The sequence below is a fragment of the Spermophilus citellus genome (assembly GCF_964194105.1).
Source record: "Spermophilus citellus genome assembly, chromosome: 4".
NCBI classification, from domain to species: Eukaryota; Metazoa; Chordata; class Mammalia; order Rodentia; family Sciuridae; genus Spermophilus; species Spermophilus citellus.
The window spans coordinates 61,372,367-61,391,746 of NC_138185.1; the positions used below are offsets into that span (position 1 = coordinate 61,372,367).

A 19,380-nucleotide genomic window follows, 5' to 3' on the forward strand; every position below is an offset into this window, starting at 1 on the left:
ACAGAAAACTAATGAACACAGGCTCTTTATCATTTCTGATTTTAGCTTCTTTGTGATAGCCCCACAGCATGCATCCATCTGGTAGTTGTGTGCATCCACATACTTCCAACGCATCACCCGTGGTGGGCACACAGACGGCTTCTAGCTACTTGCACCATAAACAGTTGAGATTAGCATCTGTCCACAGCCAGATGCCTTGGGTATGGCAATTTTGTTGTAGTTGTAGCCAAAAGTGGGATCGCTATGTCTTAAGGATTGTGCATATATAATTGAAACAACCACTCCTAGATTCCTTTCCAAGATGACTATTTTTCTCACTCTTTGCAACCCATGAGGTTTCTCTATCCTTAAAGCCCCATCTACTCTTGTCATTATTTGGCTTTGTACATTTTGTCAACTTATAAAGAAATGTTGGGGCTGGGAGTGTAGCTCAATGGTAGAGTACATGCCCAGCACACTGGAAGCTCTGAATTCAATCCATGGCACTACCCACAAAATAAATTGTCACATTTACATTGGTTTTTCTATGGACGATATCACTGTATTCAACTGATCTTCATGTCTGTTTGCTTTTTGTATAAATTACCTTTTCATTCTTTGTCTATTTTTTTCTGTTGGGATCCTATCTTATTCTTATTGATTTGAAGAATTTGTATATTCCATTTTTTTCAAAAAATTTTAACTCTTTTTTTAATATTTATTTTTTAGGTGTAGATGAACACAACATGATGCCTTTATTTTATGTGGTGCTGAGAATTGAACCCGGGTCCTGCCCATACTAGGCCAGTGCTCTACCTCTGAGCCACAATCCCTGTCACTGTTTGTGTATTCTAGACCAGCAATTTAAAAAATTTGAGCATGGGAAGGTGTACCCTTTATATTCCTAAAAAAATAATAATTTAGAACCCCAAAGAGCTTTTGCTTTCATTTGCTATACCCATCAACATTCGTTATGTTAGAAAATAAAACCAGGAAATCTTAAAAAGTTTGTAAACTCATTTAAAAATAACAATTTTAAACTTAGTATGTGTTGACATAAATAACATTTTAATGAAAATTACTATATTTTCTAAAATAATTTATTGAGAAGAGAAGCAATTTTTTTGTTTTCATTTTTCCAACACTTTTTCATGTCTGGTTTGATGAAAGACAGTTGGATTCTCACATTGGCATCTGCATGCTATTATATTGTTTTGACTGAAGTATAATAAAGATGTATAGAAGAGAAAGAAAGATTACTTTAATAACGCTTGCATTTTAATTTTAGGTACTCTTCTTTGCTACTATACCAAAACTCCAACAGTAGTAGTTTCCTAAAGGGTCTTTACAATGTTGAATCCCAATGAGCTTTTTATATACTGTTCCATAAAAATTCAGGTATATTTTGCATTTTGAATAGATCTTTTACCTATGCATGCTTTCAAGGCATCATTCATTAATCATTGGGAAATATTAGTCCACAGAGTTATGCAAATCTTCCAGACATTGACATGTTTCATTAAGCAGTATCAAAAAAAAAAAGTCACATTCAGTAATATCACTATCATTCTCATCAGAAAAGTCCTTAAGTATTGGGAAGCCATCAGGTTTACAAAGGTAAATAGGTTTTCCAAAAACTGTCATTCCACTAGAAAGCCAGAGTGCTATGATTATCAACACGTACTGTCTGCAGTTGACAGCTCAGTCTATTTTTTTTTAAGTATAGAGGTATGAACCCAGGAGCACTCAACCACTGAGGCACATCCCCAGCCGTGTGTGTGTATGTGTGTGTGTATTTGATTTGGAGATGGGGTCTCACTGAGTTGCCTAGCACCTCACTTTTGCTGAGGCTGGCTTTGAACTCACAATCCTTCTGCCTCAGCCTCCCAAGCCACTGGGATTACAGGCGTGTGCCACCTCACCCAGCTCACCCTTTATTCTTGAGAAACCAAGGTGAGAGGTGGGTAATTTGCATTCAACCTCACAAACTTTCCTAAAAGACTACCAAGTCGAGCAGCCGTGGCCAGAATGTAGCTGAGAGGCAGGCTGGAGCTCTGTCAGCTGCAGGAAGAGTGAAGCCTGATAGGCCCCTGGCTCAGTGGTAAAGAGCATGCTTTGCCTGTCCTGTGGCCATCTGCCTCAGACGCCAGAGAGAAAGTCCTGGGTGTCAGCTGAACAGGACACACCAAGTTGCTGACAGGACACATCGACACACCATGGAGCCATCTGAACAGGCCAGTCTCCAGCTGGTGAACTTAGCTCTGAGTCTCAATTGTCTTATCTATAAAACAAAGATAATAACAGCAAACTTCAGCCATGATGTGTTGAGCATTTGTTATCTTCCAGGCTCTAGATGCCAACAGCAAACCAGCCAGACAAGTCTCAGCCTGAAGAAGCTGATGTTTTGCTACTGAGAAGGGGCTGGGCCCTGTTGAGAGGAAGGGGATGGGAAATGAGAGAGGAAAAAGGCACAGGGGCCAGCTTTTTTTAATGGAAAAGTCTCGGGATATCACATGACCTATGTAGCTGGCTCCCATCTATCTGATTACTTTTCACCCCCCAGAATCCAAAATCCTAAATATCATTAAATGGCAATCACACTTACTGGATATCTGACAGTTCAATTAGCTCAAACCCAACTACAAAATATTGAAAATAGTTCCTTCCTGTCCCACCATGCTACTCCTGGAGTCAAGCATCCCACAGGATTCATAAAGTCCTCAACCTTCAAGGTAGCAGGGACAGATTTAAGATTTGAGGAGCTTTCAACAAACACTCCCCGCCCCCCCCCACACACACACACACAACTATTAAAGCTCCATTCTTTTAGCACTTTCTAGGAATGTTGGTCACCTAGGAGTGCATCATAAAATGCAAACAGCCCAGTAGGAAGTCACACCTAAAGCCATCAACAGTTTATCCTTGAGTTAACAATTAACTCTCTGGGGGAAACATACAATTTGTAATTACTACCAACTGTCTCACTCTGGGTTTGTCCCAACAAACTGAGTTCATAAGGGGAAGCATCTTTCTGCATTAGATCATGCAGCCCATCAGCGAGAAAGTGGCTGGAGATGTCCATTCCTGACTCCCACACAGGCCCTGAGGGCCTCTAGTTCCTTTGCACATAATCAAAGACTTTCCAGGCAGCACCAAGTGTCCCCTGTCCAGAATACCCCAGCTAGGCTGCAAATACCCTGCACAATGTCCCTGCCACTTTAGGGTTGTTCTAGCATCTGCCTCCAGTCCAGTTACTGACAAGTCTCAGTTTTACACATGGCCTCTGCCGTAGCTAGTGCCTCCATACCCAGCCCTCCACCCTGGGCTCCCTGTTCCAGCTTCCCTTCGGGTTCTGCCTCTCAGTGTCCCCCCTACTTACCATGTTTGTGTCACACTTGGCCCCTGCCAGCTCTCTTCTGCACAGGCCCAACTTCAAATGTCTTTTTCTGTCCAGAAAAAGGACTTTGACAATAATTATGAATGCTACTCACATAGCTTTCAGGACATGCCCCAATTGAGTGGTAAGATAGATGAAAGAAAAGATGCAGAGAGACATCCAGAAAACAAGGAGTCTGGGCATGGAATTACACCAGTAATTCCAGCAACTCAGGAGGCTAAGGCAGGAGTATCACAAGTTCAAGACCAGCCTCAACAACTTAGCAAGGCCCAGTCTCCCAGTAATATTTTTTAAAAGGGATGGGGATGTGGCTTAGTAGTTAAGTGCCCTTGGTTCAATCCCCAGTTTAAAAAAAAAAAAAAAAAAAAAGGAGGGAGTGATGAATGATAGGAGCAGACCCTTAGCCAGGCTTTTTCTACAGAACAGCTTCTTTGGAAGCTTTTAGAACAAATATCACCTCCTCCTGCATCCTCCTCTCCTAGGAGTTCCTCACAGGCACTCTGGAGAGCCATGCAAGGGCCAGCTAAACTAGCAGGAGACACAGGAATCACCTTGAAGGTCAGGCCTCCAGTTCTCACCAGTCACTGGAGAATTCCAGGGTTCAGACATGTCACTCAACATCCCAGTAATTGCCTAACTATGATTCTTTAGTTTTGTATTATTAACTGGAATGGTCATTTATATGCAATAATGGAAGTATATATTAATATGTTTATGAGCATAAACTAATTCCATTGTTAAGATAAACTAGCCTTGTCCATCTCAGCCATGAGTCTGACCCTTTACAAGCATTCATCTTTGGTGAAAGTTGGTGCTTTTCAAGAGGCATCTAGACAGAGCCCTGCAGTCTCAAGTAGAAACTTCTTTTTTATAAGTAATTATATCTAAATTTAGTCATGGAACCGCAACACTGGAATTCAACCCAAATATCTCATTAATAAATCTCTTCAATGAATGTCCATCTTCTACTAGCCTGAGGTCCATGAATGGAGATATACAATGATTTCAGGAAAATTCCCAGCAGAGTCACTTACCTGCAGTGCTTTGACTGAGGAGTGTCCCTTGCTCTTCTCACTTGACCAGTGCCATCTGCTCCACACCTTGGCCCACTCACCACAATTCTAAACCAAAGCTTGAGCTGGCTCTTCATGACTCTCCAGTCCTGTGTGTTAACCAATCAATTTTGTTTGCTTACAAAAATTTGCACCTGTAGAGCCCATTTTTCTTCTCATACCCTTTAGGTATCAGGGGAAATATTCTCCAGCTATTCATATATTCTTGGGGAAGAGAATGGTTTATCACATAAGGATGTCACTTAAACAGTTATCTGAGAGGTCACCATAGGTAGAAGGAGTGCTGCTAGCTGCCTTAGCACCCTGTCCCACACTCTGAGTAGGATAGAGCCCAGCCCCCACTCCATGAATCTGATCAGTTGAAATCAAGATTCACAAATGGGCATAACCTCACCTCCTCAGTGTAATACTTAGGTCAGAAATGGGTCTATGACCTGAGTTTACCCAGTCACAGTGAAGTCTAGAATTTAGGTTCTGTGGTTGGGGAAAAGAAATCACCTTTCTCTCCTACTGGACATGAAGGAGAAGGGCAAAGCAAACATCCTCCCCCACTTGTTCCTGGAAGCCATTTTAGGACTATATGGGGAGTCAGCCTGAGGATGTAGCAGGGGCCCTGGAAGTAAAGAAGAAAATGAATATCCAGTCCTTGGTGCCATGCTGAGCTACTGGTTTTTTCTTTGCTAGGTGTCAACCTACGTCTAGACTTTTCAATGATCTGCAAACTCTTGTTAGCTTTTAAGCTAGTTTGACCTGGATTCTCTGCAGCTGACAGCCCAACTGATACAGAAAGAACTCATGAATCCAGAAGGGCTCCTGGATGGTCCTGGGTAAGATCCAAGAAACCATAAATCCTGACATTCAAAACACTCCTTTCTAGGGAGATGCGGCACCAAAGGTAAATATACCTGAGCCCTAAAAAGCCCCTGAAGTTCTGGAGAATTCCGCATTGCTCTCACTACTAACAGCCCTTCCTGTGTGGACATTAATGGCATGGGAGCTTCCCAAATTGTTGCTACTTAAACAGAACCACTTTGCTCATCTTTTCAGATGCCATGTATTTCTCTCAGGTTCACCTTCTGGAAAGGGATGCCACAGCAGCTTGGTGGTATAAATGTGCAAGTCCTCTCCCCCTTCCGCCTCCCAACCTCCCTGACCCCACCTCTGTCTCCCCCCAGTCCCCAGCCCCCCGCCCGTGGACCAATCACCAAGGGTTAAATGCTAGAGAAGTGGCTTTTAAGAACAGCTGGAAAAAAACTGCTGCCCCAGGCTGACAGCAACTAATAAAAGGTCAGGAGGTTGAGGGAATTATTTTCCCTGGGAATAATTTTCTAAGGGAAATGGTAAAGTTGCTTAAGTCACCAGGTGGGACATATAAAGGACAATTTTTCCTGGCTCTCAAGAAATGGATGATATTTGACCTCACTGATTTTGCCTGCCTGATTTACATAATGAAGTCCAAACTTTGTTAACACTAAATGAATTTTATGTCTAAAACACACACACACACACAAACACACACACCATATCCCTTTGGCCCAGTAATTCCACTCTTGGGAATGCAGCCCAGAGAAATATATTCAACAGAAGAAATAAATTCTATGTACAAAGATATATGTTGCAACATTATTTATGATTTTAAAAATAGCTCAGCAAAAAGGGGATCGGTTAGTAAATTATTACACATCCGTGTGAGAGAATATTAGGGGTCATTAAAAATGCAGAGTAACAACACAGAAAAATGTCAACTTTAAAAAGCAGACATAAAGCAACGTGCACAGGTGATTGTGATGAGGTTACTGTGTACCTTTGGTAAATAAAGATTGAAGAGTGTAGCAAGAATGGGAAGTGTTAAACTGAGCCAGAAGAATCATGAGAGATCCTCTTTCTTTTCTCCATTTTGTGTATTGTTGATTTCTTTTCTCTGATTAAAAGATGTAATCTTGTTCGGAAAATGAAAATGTTCATAAATTGTGGTGAGGCGTGCACACTTGTAAGAATGTCCACAAATGTGCACACTTGTAAGAATGGGTGAATTATATGGTAAGTGAATTCTATCTCAATAAAGCTGTTATAAAACATGTAATTTTGTTTTGAAAAATATGAGCCACTTTCAATGGAGAAAAAGACCTTTGTTTCCAACTTATGGAACAGTGCTATTCAACAGCTGGATCATACAGGCTTTTGGATAAATTCTGAGCACAATTTGTTAAATTGGTGGCAAATACCACCTAGGGCTCTGTTTTAACTAGAGTACACCCAGTGTACTTAAGGGGATAGGAACCTTCCTGGTCCTTTAGATAAGATAGATATTAATGGGGAAAAATATTCTAAAATTAAAGAAGTAGAGTCCAAATCTCAAAACAACTCAAATCATCTGTTGCTCTGGGCAGCTGACTTACCCAGTCCGAGCCTCTGTTTTTCCCTCCATACATTGGAGGTAATCCCACCTGCTTACCAGATTGCTATGACAATTTAAATGCATCATGCATGAAAGCTTATGAGACAAAGATTCTCAGCAGCTGCTGGATTTTTGTGGAAAACTAGAGATGCAACTGAACAAAGATTTAAAGTTACTTTGACCTGTGTTCAGGTTAGGAGCCCCCCAGAGGATGCCAAGTGGTTCTCCTTCCTCTGAGGGGCCTGGGGATAGTGGGCACGCTTGTGTCCCTTGCAGTTGAGTCTGTCTGAACTACCCGAGAAGAAGATAAGAGTGTCTTTTAAAAACTGACCTCCACTCCCAGTCACTGGTCACTTGTCCCAACTATCAGACCCAACAGCAACCATATTTGTCCATATGGAAAATCCCAAGTCATCTGATCTTGCAAAAGAGAGAAGAAAAAAAAAATATTCACCCCAGGGCTCCTAAAAGAGCTTCTGTCTAACAAAATCCACAAAACCAATTTCCCACAGCCCCATAAACTCCAGTTGGAGACTTTGGTCATGATGAAACTGACTTTCATCACATGTGAAAATCCTGCAGCATAATGACAATGACCATGGCTTTTGGAATCAGAAAGACCTGGGGTCAAATATGGTCTCTCTAATATGGTCTCCAGCCCCTCAGACCCTTCAGTCAAATTCATTACTCTACCTAAAACATGGTTCCCTCCACTAGAAAATGGGGTTTGCGAGACCCAACTAATATTGTAGAGAAGATTAAGTGAGAAAAATATAAATGTTTTCAAGCATATGGTGGTTACCCAGTAAATGTAATATAATACCTTTTTCCTTGTTATGCTTTAATGGACAGATATCACTTCAGCTAAGACAGACTCCTGCGTCCTCTCCTCTCCTCCTACTCTCCACCCTCTGCTTTCTTCTTTTTCCCAAACCAACGAGCCCCAGAACATAAGCCCCCAAATATCAGTCAGCACCAGCTCAGCCCACAGCATGTGGCCCTGTGCACACTCCCTATGATCTCACGCAGTTGGACTGTTATTTTTACAGACTGGTATTAAGAAGCATAAGCCAGGAATCTTTTCTATATTGTCACGCCGGGTATTCTCAGGCCTGCAGTGCAGATGGAGTGTTCCTAGAATTTTATGGTACAACACATGAGTATCTAGGCTCTTCTGCAGACTCCAGGCTCTCCAAGAGCCTAGTGGAAAGCCTGGCATCAGAAGGCCCCTACTCCTTCCTGTGCTTTCTCCTCCTGATGTGCCAAACTGAGCACTCCCCGCTGTGGTCAATACTCTGAGATAGAGCCAATTGCCAGGGGAACGGCAACACATTGCAAGAGTCATGGGTTGGACCACACACAACCCACCAGACAGGGCTGCTTGTTCCTGATAAGCGTCCTGTTCTGCCATGCGCAGGAACAATACCCAGGCAGCGGGTAGCGCTGGGGAGGGCGAGTGCTCCTGTGTCCCAACCTGCCAGGGAAAAAGAATTTCACAGCTGTTGGACGTGGCTAGAATTGTGGTTAGTCACCTGTGTAAATTATGAAGAATAAGTCATGCTTTTTTTTTTGTTCTGTGATTGTGTAAATAAAATTTTTAAGTTTTTTTTCCCCCTAAAGAAAAGAAAGACCAGAAAGAAAGGATAAGGAGCCCTTGTGGTATAACACAAGAGAAGGCGGACACTTGGGTAGACCACTCTGTCCCCACTGCCCACTGCCATTTTCTCTTCTCTCTCCAACTCCTTGCTGTTTTCTTCACTTATTGCACACTTTTCTGACTCTAGGTCACTCCATAATTTGCTGTCATGGGCTGTGGCTTCTTTCTGCAATCATTTGCAAACAATGTCAGCCTATCCCCTAGCAACGCTTTCCACATGCCCCATCTTGTTGCCCCTTTCTTCCTTTGCCTCACCCTTCTCCTGACTCTACCATCCCTGAAAGAGAAGGGTTAGGGCTGCCAGCAACTGTACAAGAAGAGCAAGTGCTGTGCCCCAGCACAATGAAAGCAGCTTTGAGGCTAGGACCTGCAAACAGACTAGCCCTCTCCAAATAGGATACCATGTGCATGCCAGGAATGCCCCCCACCAGGCGGACACCAAAAAGCACTCGCAAATGCCTCTCCTCTCTGGCGCTTTCTCTAACTCAGACCACACAGAAGAGCAACTTCAAAAAAAAAAAAGAAAATTTCAAGGTCTTGTTCCGATCCTGGGAGTCGGAGGCCTCAGAGTTCCTCAAAGAGAAGAAGAATGTTCACAACTCCTTTCAGCATTTAAAAAATGCTAATAAAAGCCATGCATGGGCCCATGGGGGACTGCCCAGGCTGGCTTAATTGTCACATTTCTCTGCTCTGGCTCTGCACAGTATTGACACAATCTGGTAGAACTGGCAAACTCATGAAGAACAGAGCCCTGAAAAGGACAAATATATTATTTCTTAAAATAAAAATTGGAAAAAAAAATATTAATGATTTCTTAACAAACTAGCATGTCAAGCAAGCACTGAACACAAGAGCAGTGGGCAAAAGAATCTAGAATAAAATGATCTTTAATAGAGAAATAGTCAGAAATCTCTGATCTCAATCTCATTTTAAAGGAAAGAGCCCTTGTAGCTGTCTCAGTCAAGGCCACTGAAAAAGAGCCCTGGAAGTGAAAGAGAGCCTCTGATGCTCACCTGATATTCTTCTTACAGCTTCCCAGGAAAACATGCAGAGTGGATGCCTTCATGATCCACTACCCTAAACTTTGGGAAAGAGAAGTGACATCTTCGACATCTTGACCCAGAGTCCCACAGGTCAAGAATGACACTGAGGATGTCCTCATATTGGATGCTTTCATTACACATGCACTTCCTGACTTTTGTCATGTAATGTTCTGTGCCACCTTGAGATTTGGCCAGCAAAAAGAACATCACCAGATGAGACCTCCAATACTGTGTGCTAAACTGAATCCCTCTTTTTTATAAAGTAGTCTGTCTTGGGTATTTAATTATAGTAACAGAAAAAAAAAACAATACAGATGCATCATTGCTAAGGGGGCTCCAAAAGGAATAATACAGAGAAAAATCAGTTTGAATCAGCATGAGGCTTCAGACTGCAGAGGTGTGGCTGAAAAGGCAGCATCTCTAGAACATGCATGACACCCAAAATGCCATTCTTCTGCTAGCTCACACAGCTTTGTAGACTATTTTCAAAACACTATTGAAATCTATCTCCTTCAAAAACTCCAGATAAGTGATGGTAATTATTTCAGTCAGCTTTTCTGTCACTGTAACCTAAAGACCTGACAAGAACAATTAGAGGAGGAAAAGTTTATTTAGTTCATGCTTTCAGAGGTCTAAGTCCATAGACAGCCAACTCCATAGTTCTGGGGCAGTGGGTAAGGCAGAATATCTTGGCAGAAGAGAATGATGGAAGAAAGCAACTCAGAACATGGCAATCAGGAGGCAGAGAGAGCTCTGCTCACCAGGGACAAAATATAAATCCCAAAGCAGGTCCCCAGTGACCCACCTCCTCTAGCCATGCCCTACCTGCCTACGTTAAAGTTCTGAAAACCCAATCATTACACCTCTAAACTTTCTTGCATTGTCTTGCACATTAGCACCTCATATCTAAACCATAATAATGGTGGTGAATCATCTTTTGTACCTATCACTCTATAAAGACCACCGGAATTCTGCATATGAAATACGTCCATGTCAATGATATCAGGCTTAGCTATTATTTCCTCCAATGTGCCAGGGCCTCCAGCCCAGCCCTACTATTTTAGGGAGTCACAAGAGATACCCATATTCTCCTGCAAAAAAAAAAAAAAGAAAAAGAAAAAGAAAAAGAGACAGAAAGAAAAATATGATCAACATGTCCTCACCTCCTCAGGAATGTCTAAGGGGAGGTCAGCACTGCCCGCCAGGCTGCTTTCATGATCTCGCTCTGTACCTCTGACCACAGATGAGCCACTCCTGCCTGTACTATTGGTTCCTGCATCACCACACAGGATGCTGTCCCCACTGGGACCACCAGGCCTGCCATTCATCACTGCCACTTGCACTGGGTAGAACCATCTATACTGGATACCTTCATCTAGTTAGCAAATTAAAAGAAAACACAGCCCCCTTAATGTGCTAAATGCTGTTGGTGGCATATTAAAGCAACACAACCAAGCTCTAAATCTTGCTGAGGCTTTTAGTGAAAACAGTTTTTTCAGTGTTTGCTCGTGGCCCTGTGTGTCCAGAAGACTTGGGCATGGGTGCTTGGTGTACTAGAACATAGACGAATCCAAACAAGGGTCATTAGTCCAGGCACCATATACCGGCTTCTGATGGGTAAAGCTGGGAAGAGATGCCAAGCCATCTCTCTTTCCTGTTCCCTGAAGAAGAGCTCTTTTATCAGAAGCTTCTGAATGCTGCATTTAAAACCGTCCAGCAGGACCCTCGTGTACACTCGGAGACTGCCGTTGGGATTTGAATTTTGGCAGAAAGAAATGCATAAGCAGCAATGTGTCATTAAACATGAGAGTGTAGGATAAGTGTTGGGCTGGTTAGCTCAGCTGGGCTCAAGCTGCTTATTCTGCTCATTTTGTCACAAAGTAGAGAAAGTATTATCACATACTGGAGAAAGCTCTGTGCAGATGATCCTTAATGTTATAGACTGAATTGGGTCCTCCCAATGTGCATATGTTGAAGCCTTAATCCCCAAAGTGAGTGTCTGGAACATGAAGTCTTTCTTTAAAGAAGTAATTTAGCTTAAATGAGGTCGTAAGTATGGACTTTAATATGATTGTGTCCTTATAAGAAGAGGAAGAGATATCAAAGATGGATTTGTGTATAGAGAAAAAGCTATGTGAGGACAAGGAAAGAAGGCCGACATCTCCAACCAGAAAGACCTCAGGAGAAACCAAACCCACCAACATCTTGATATTGGACTTCCAGCCTCCAGAACTGTGAGAAAACAAGTTTTTTAAGCCACCCAGTCTTGGTCCCATGTATAGCAGCCCTAGCAGACTGGTAAGAGTCATTACACTGTCACTCCTCTTGCTTTATATAACCATAGGACTTGAACCCACCCTTTTGTCCCTCTTACGTAAATGAGGACATGTCATCAACTTATTATTAGAGCTGAGCCAGAACCCCAATCTCCATTTTGGAGGAAAACCCTGCTTCTGCAACATGGCCCTGTACATATTCAACACCCGCAAGGCCATCCCTTGCCAGTTCCACATCATTTGTATACGTCCTTGCAGCCTGAAACCCTAAAATGCACTCACCCTTGAGAGGCCATTGGTTAGAGAGGACACTGAGAAAAGTAAATTGAGAAGCTGAGCCCCTCAAGTGGGACACTGGGTGAGCCCAGTGGCCTCACGCCTGTCCCCTCATGACTCTCTGATGACAAGTCATCTCCCCCAGCACTCCTGGGTCGACTGCAGATGATTGATGAGTTTACCACTGCACTAGAAGGCTTAGTTAGGTAACGAGTGAACTGTTCACCTATGTCCCTCCATCTCAGAGTGCTGCCAGCCCAGCCAGGGAGAAGCTGCACAACAATAGTGAGTCATCATCATTCCCAGACAAACATCCGAAACCCATATTAGCTTTACCTTGAAAGAACCACAAAAGATAGGGTGAACATTTGATGGCCATGTCCTTCACCAAACTGGTCCATTTCAATAACAGAATTCTTTATTCAGCAGTTTCCAATTTTTCTTTTAATAAATTGATAGGAAAAAAAGAGCATATCCTGTAGTGGGCTCTGTTGATTGTAACCAAAAACACTCTGAGTTTACTGGATCTTTTTATCCAAATATTTCTTAGTTACATGTATCTTGTCAAGAAAGGAAAAGAGAAGTAAGCACCATTGTCATGAACGCCCTCCAATCCAGAGGCCTCTGAGAACTTGCCGGGTACCATTTGTTCCAGAATTGATCCAAAATACTTGTTTCATTGGATAATTTTTTCCCAGGAACCCAGAATTTAAATTTATTATGCTTGAATTATTTATAGCCTGTGCCAATTTATTCCATGTTTCAATTGTTAGCAGATCTGGCTCTCTGTATGCAATCAAATATTATCAAGTGGTGATATCTATGTTTTTACTTCTTCCTTTAATACAAGCAGCATCTCCTGAGTGTGTCTTATGCACCACCCAAATTGGGCAATTCCCCCTCCTTTTCCTTTGTTGTCTGCACCCCTGAGGCATCTTCAACATTGTTTCCTGGGTAAGGATATTGAGGATAGCAAGTGAGAGTGAATTTCCTAAGACACCCCCACACCCTGGTTGCACAGAGATGAAATAGGTGTAACTCCAAATTCTCTGGTCTTTTTACAACACCACACAGCCACTCTGGATGTTGTTTTATAAAAAGACAGTTGACCTTCTGTATTCTTGAATTCCACATCCAGAGTCTCAACTAACCACAGGTGGAAAATATTTGAAAAAATGCCAGAAGTTTTGAAAAAGCAAAACCTGAATTTGCCCCATACATAACATGGCATTGAACCTAAATGAATGTGCTGGTGTGTACATACCCTCCTGTGGCCTCCACAGGGTCCCAGGTCCTCAGGCTCCCCCAACACTCCTGCAGGAGCAATGCTTGCCTCAAAGCTCATGAATGAGTAAGGCCTTCTATGTTTACATGTTGCAGAACAAGTGCAGGTTTTTTCCTTGTTGTTATTCCCTAAACAATATATTATATAACAAGTATTTACCTAGCATCTACAGGTATTAGTTATTATAGGTCACCTAGAGATTATTGAAATATATGGGAGAATGTACACAGGTTACACACAAATCCTGCACCATTTTACATAAGGACCTTGGGCACCCACAGACTTGAATATCCTCCAAGGCCTTAGAGCCAATTCCCCAAGGATATGAGAGATGGCTCTATACTGTTTTATAGGCAAAGTATTAAAATTGCTAAGCTGTTGTTCTTCATATTCTTTTTTTTTTTTGGGGGGGGGGGGTCATGTCCTGTGTGCTTCATTTAGTTTAGAACCTCTTCCAATGCCAAGCTCTGATAATACATTTTCTTTCTTTCCTTTTTTCTTTCTTTCTGGGGATTGAATATGGGGTGTTCTACCACTGAATTTCATCCCCAGTCCTTTTTATTTTGAGACAAGTTCTCCCTAAGTTTCCCAGACTGGCCTCTAACTTGCAATCCTCTTGGCTCAACCTCCCCAGTTACTGGGATTCCAGGTGTGCACTAGCATGCCTGGCTGAGAATGGATTTTCAAAGGGAAGATTGTTCTTACCACCCCACACCACAGGCTGGTGAGGACCTCTCTTTTTTGAAGACAGCAACAAAATTTTCACATTTCCTACATCAAATTTTTCTGTTTACTTATATTATTCCCTTTGCTAGGCTCACATCTTTGAAGGCAGATGTTTTATTCACTGTGTCAGTCAGCTTTCTCACTGCTGGGACTAAAAAACCAACCAGGATAATTATAGAGGAGGAAAAATCTGTGTGGGGGCTCACAGTTTCAGAGGACTCAATCCATAGACAGCAGACACCATTCCTCAAGGCTTGAGGTGAGGCAGGACATCAAGGCAAAAGAGGGTGGTGGAGAGAAGCAGCTCACATGATGATCAGTCAGCAGAGAGAGAGACCAATACAAATATATACCCCAAAGCCACGCCCATAGTGCCCCACCTCCTCCAGCCACAACCCACCTTCCTTCAATTACCACTCAATTAATCCCACCAGGTGATTAATTCACTGATTAGGTTAAGGCTCCCGTAACCCAATCATTTCTCCTCTAAACCTTCTTGCATTGTCTCACACATGAGTTTTTGGGGACACCTCACATCCAAACCATAATATTCTCCTCTCTCCTTCTAGTTCTTAAAGTAGTACCTTGCATATAGTGGCATTCAATAAGTATGATGAAAAAAATTAATCAAGTAATCGTTTGAGTCATGGAAACAAACTCATTGTATTTGTTTCTAGTTACAAAGCAAAATATCTCAATTTTCTGCACCATATATACACTCAAATTGACCCCCATCAGCCTATGTGTGTCCTTCTTTTACTATAGGAATTTATAGCCAAGGCATACTGTATTTTAAGATCAAGGAAATAGCACAAGGAAATTTCTGATTAGAGTGGCTTATACTAACACACATGATAAGTAGGGTTCAAGATAACTCCTAAAAGTAAGCAGCCAGGGACTCGGGTTGAGGCTCAGTGGTAGAGCGCTCACCTAGCACGTGTGAGGTGCTGGGTTCGATTGTCAGCCCTACATAAATACAAATAAATAAAACAAATGTGTTCAACTACAACAACAAAATATATATATATTTAAAAAACAAAAAAGTAATTAGCCAACCCTTTTTTGCCTCTGGTTTTGAAGACAATTCCAGATGCATACCAAGCCTCAGAGAACATTCATTCCTGTATTTGGTTTTTGAATCTACCCAAGGCCCTGCCAACTCCTTATAGAAGTCAGATCTGTGAGAACTGCATGCAAATTTTTCACTCAAGTGCCCTGATCTACAAGTGTGGAGAGTCAAGGATATTTGATATGATTAACATAATAGGGCCCTAATCAGGAAGACATACAGCTAAACTGACTGTTGTAGTCCATTTCTATTGCTATAATAAAACAGCTGAGGTTAGGGACTTAATAAAGAAGTTTACTTAGCTCACAGCTCTGGGGGTTCAGAAGCATGGCACTGGTGTACTCTGAAGGTTCAGGTACCCTGGCTGTAGCACAACATGGCAGATGGCACTTCAATGGCAGGAGTACGTGCCAGAGAGATTCAGGCTTGCTCTTGCATAACATCTCATGCTCACAGGCACTATCTAGGACCCCTTGAGAACTACATTCTTTCCAAGGTCATGTCCCCAATGACCTTAACACCTCCCAGTTGGTCCTGCCTCTGCCATCACCACATTAGGAATCAGGCTTCCAGCACACACACATTGATGACTCAGATTATACCAAGACCATTGCACTTAACCTTAATGAGACAAAAGGGGGAAGAAACAGGAAAGGGGAAGGTAGCACAAAAAAGAAAGAGGGAACAAGTAACAAGGGGATGAGATGGACAATGGGGTGAAAGAACTTGCATGCTCAAGGGAAATCCAAAACAATTGGAAAAGCAGTTGCAGGCATCTCCTGCACTGAGCTTCATAGAGACCTCTAGCCAAGGAGTGGTTTCCTTCAAATTTTGGTGACAGTAGAATCCTAGATTAAAAGGGCTTTTCACCTGGGAGGGTTAAAATGATGCAAACTCCCAGGCTTACCTCCACAGATTTTGATTCTGTGTGGGTCTCGGGGTCTAGGAATAGATACACCCTCCAGGGCTACCAAGATGATTTTGGAGGAAGGATCAGCTTTGGGAACTCCACTAAGGATTCACCCCTTCTCCTGAGGGTGCAGGAGTTCCAGCTCTGCTGACTCAAAGTGCCACTTCCAAGGAGGGACAGGAAGCTCATGACTTTGGGGATAGCACTGGTTGTTAGAAATGTCTGTTTTCTTACACAGTGCTCACATCTGCTTCTGGAATTGAGTTCTATCAATTTAGGAGAAAGGTGTGTGGGGGAGAGAGAGAGAGAGAAAGGAAAGGATAAGACAAAAAAATTGAAGATACATAGGCCTAAACCCCCAAAAGGGGGACATAATTAGCAAATCAAGCTACCGCTGCCACTAGTCTAACATTCCTCAATCTCTCTGTCGAGACACCTAGTTAATGTAAAAAATCCAACATTCTACCGGGACAAGTTCTATATTTATATTTCTGATAATGTGCCTATCCTTCCCAAAGAGCTTTAAAAAAAAATCACATCACCCAGAAAACCCCTTTTACTGAATCAGTTGGAAAAGTAGGAAAGAATTGCTACTTCTTATCAATTCTTGCTAAAAAAAAAAAAAAAAAAAGACTCTATTTGACTTCTTAAGGGCCAACAAAGAAGACCAAGGCCTGAAAAGCAGCAAGCATGATGGAAGCCCTTGTGTCTGAGTTAATGATCTCCTCAAAAGCTGTGCTGGTCATCCAGTCTTTGAAACCCTCAAGAAATGTTTGCATCCACTACTCTGACAGTCCTGCCAGTGTTTGTTTTCAACAAGGCTGGGTGATCTCTTCAAAGAAGTCTCCTGGCTCCTTGAAAAGGGACTCCCCATTCCCTTTCCACCCACAGGAATATCTGCCTGCTGCTAATGCACAGCTTGGTTGGCCAGGAGCCCCACCACAGTGACTTGACCCTAGCTCTGAGAGTCCTGTGTCAATCAGGAAGGGCAGCAAGAGGTATTGAGAGACCGTTCAAGTTGGACTGTCAATTCCTGCCATGAAAGCGATTGATGGGGAGCCAGGAAGAGCTCCTGACTGGATCTCAAAACAACAGAGTAAACCCACAAACTGGAACACTTCGTGGACAAGTTCTGCAGGGCATGGCAATCCAAAGGCACAGAATTGCTTCATTCTGTGAAGAATGAATTGCTTCAGCCAGTGCAGTTCCTTTCCTGAAGAAAAAATACTGCCCTGCAGGGAGCAAGAATGCAAATTCTTTCCAGGACTCTGTTCATCTGGAACCTGGGTAGTTGGGAAAGTCAGTGCACAGGTAGTCTGGGTCTGGAGGGAGAGAGGAAGAGAAGCTGATGGCTCCTGGCACTTCCCAGGAGACTGCCTGTCCGTGTATGCGATAAGCATCCCCAGCAAGCTTCACTCTGACTATGAATTCAAGACCAGGAATCCACCATGCTGCAGGGAACCTGCCCAGCAGTCAAACCAAGTGGAGAGGGATTTAGAAAAGACATTTAGAGAACCACCACCCGGTGGGGCACCTGTCCTCTCTTAGATAGAGCATGAAGTAATTGTCACCATCTGCAGCAGATTAATATTTCCCCTATGTTACAAGTGAGGAAGATGAGGGTCAAGGAAAATGCATAAGATCTGGAGGCTAGCAATGAGGGATTGCAGATTAAAGATACAAATCTGACTAAAGCCAGAAAGCATTCACTGCAGCCGACCACCATTTTACTTCATGAGAAATAATATTTTCCTTAGAAGGTAGAAATAAGGATGATTTCTTGGTTTTCTTAGTCAGCAAACCCAGCTCTCTTCCCAGCCTGCTCATCACATCTGCCCACAGACCTCCTCCCTCCCTCTTCTTCATGGGCAAACACCTGGGCAGGCCACCAGGCGGTCTTCCTAGGTCTCATCCCAAACCCAGAGCAGGGGCCTGTCCGTAAGAACCATCACTGTTAACATACCATTGTTAACCAGTAATTGCCTTCCTTTGACTTCACCTTTTCTAAAGCCACGGACAATTGCTCCCAGCTTCTACCTTCTTGAAGCTTTTGTTTAAGTCTTTAAAAGACACGACTTTGCAAATAAATAATTAAGGCTTTCATGCCCCACACTTTTAACAAATATATTTTGACCTCGTTTCATCCCTTTTGGAAGGGAGCTGTTTTCTGGCACCTTAAAGGGATTTTCATTCAATTATCCTCCAGAATCCTCTTTTCTTCTTTCTTTTACTACAAAAAGCTTACCAATTGCCCACAGAGGTGAAATTAGGTGCTTGCCCATTCAGCTTCAGGCAGGGCTTTAAATTGGATGAAATAATGCTTCTTTGAATTTCAGGGCAGGCTTCACAGAAAGAAATTAGAATCTGCTCTAAGAGGCAGTTCCATCATTCACTGCCCCTCCATTCTCTCTGTGCTCTGGGGGAAGGGGTAATGCAGAGCTGGAATTCAAATTCACACAAGCACACAAAGACTCTTTTTAAAAAGTTTATTCAGGAGTTAGGATAAAGCCAGGGAGCTCATCCCTTGTCCCTCAAAACTTCTGGTGTGTGCCTTTGTATCAGTCTTTGCACGTAAGTAGTAAGTAACCTCACCTCACCCTCAGCGCCCCCTTCCTGCCTGGGGGAAAACTTTGCCCAATAAAGACTGAAGAGGTTGTAAGTGCAACCCAGTTGTGAGCTTTTGCCTTTTAACACATCAGAATGAATTCAAAAGTACTGATGACCAAAGTTGAACAGACCACACCAAAAAAAGAAGAAAAAATGAATAAAGAAGAAAGAAAGAAAGAAGAAAGGAAAAAAGAAAGAAAAAACAGGACTGAGATTAGTCTGACCTGAACCTTTAATTTTAACTTGAAACAACTTCCCCTAGATGTGACAAATGAAGATAAAGTCTTATGTTACTCCTCCTGATGCATCTGTTTTCCTCCCCATCATCTAGGACCACTAGACACACACACACACACACACACACACACACACACACACAAATCCTTCACATCCAAAAGAACTATCAACAGGAGAGAAACTTGGCCAGTTGGCATCCTCTGGTAATTGGAGCTATTTTAAATTACTCAGATGGGAAGATTAGCACCCATATGCCTCCTCCAGCTTCCCCAGAATACCTACCCTGCCCTGTCAGATTGTAATATTTTATTCCCAAAGAAGAGTAAGGAGTAGGTAACAGAGTGACAGCATGCCTTTGGGATAATCTGCCAAATTTATTACAAAATTGAGGAATTCACTTATCTAATTAATCCAGTGTCACGTGGCAGAGAAAAGGGTCTAAGTGAT

The 19,380-nt window shown here is 42.6% G+C and overlaps 1 long non-coding RNA gene across 1 annotated transcript; it reads right to left on the reverse strand.

Annotated features, from left to right (window-relative positions):
- Positions 1–1,338: 1,338 nt before the first annotated feature.
- On the reverse strand, positions 1,339–4,540 carry LOC308648529. Its single transcript, XR_014021848.1, has 3 exons — positions 4,411–4,540; positions 3,359–3,425; positions 1,339–2,260 (listed from the first exon to the last, which is right to left on the reverse strand). It is a non-coding gene; the product is annotated as an uncharacterized lncRNA (long non-coding RNA).
- Positions 4,541–19,380: the final 14,840 nt, after the last annotated feature.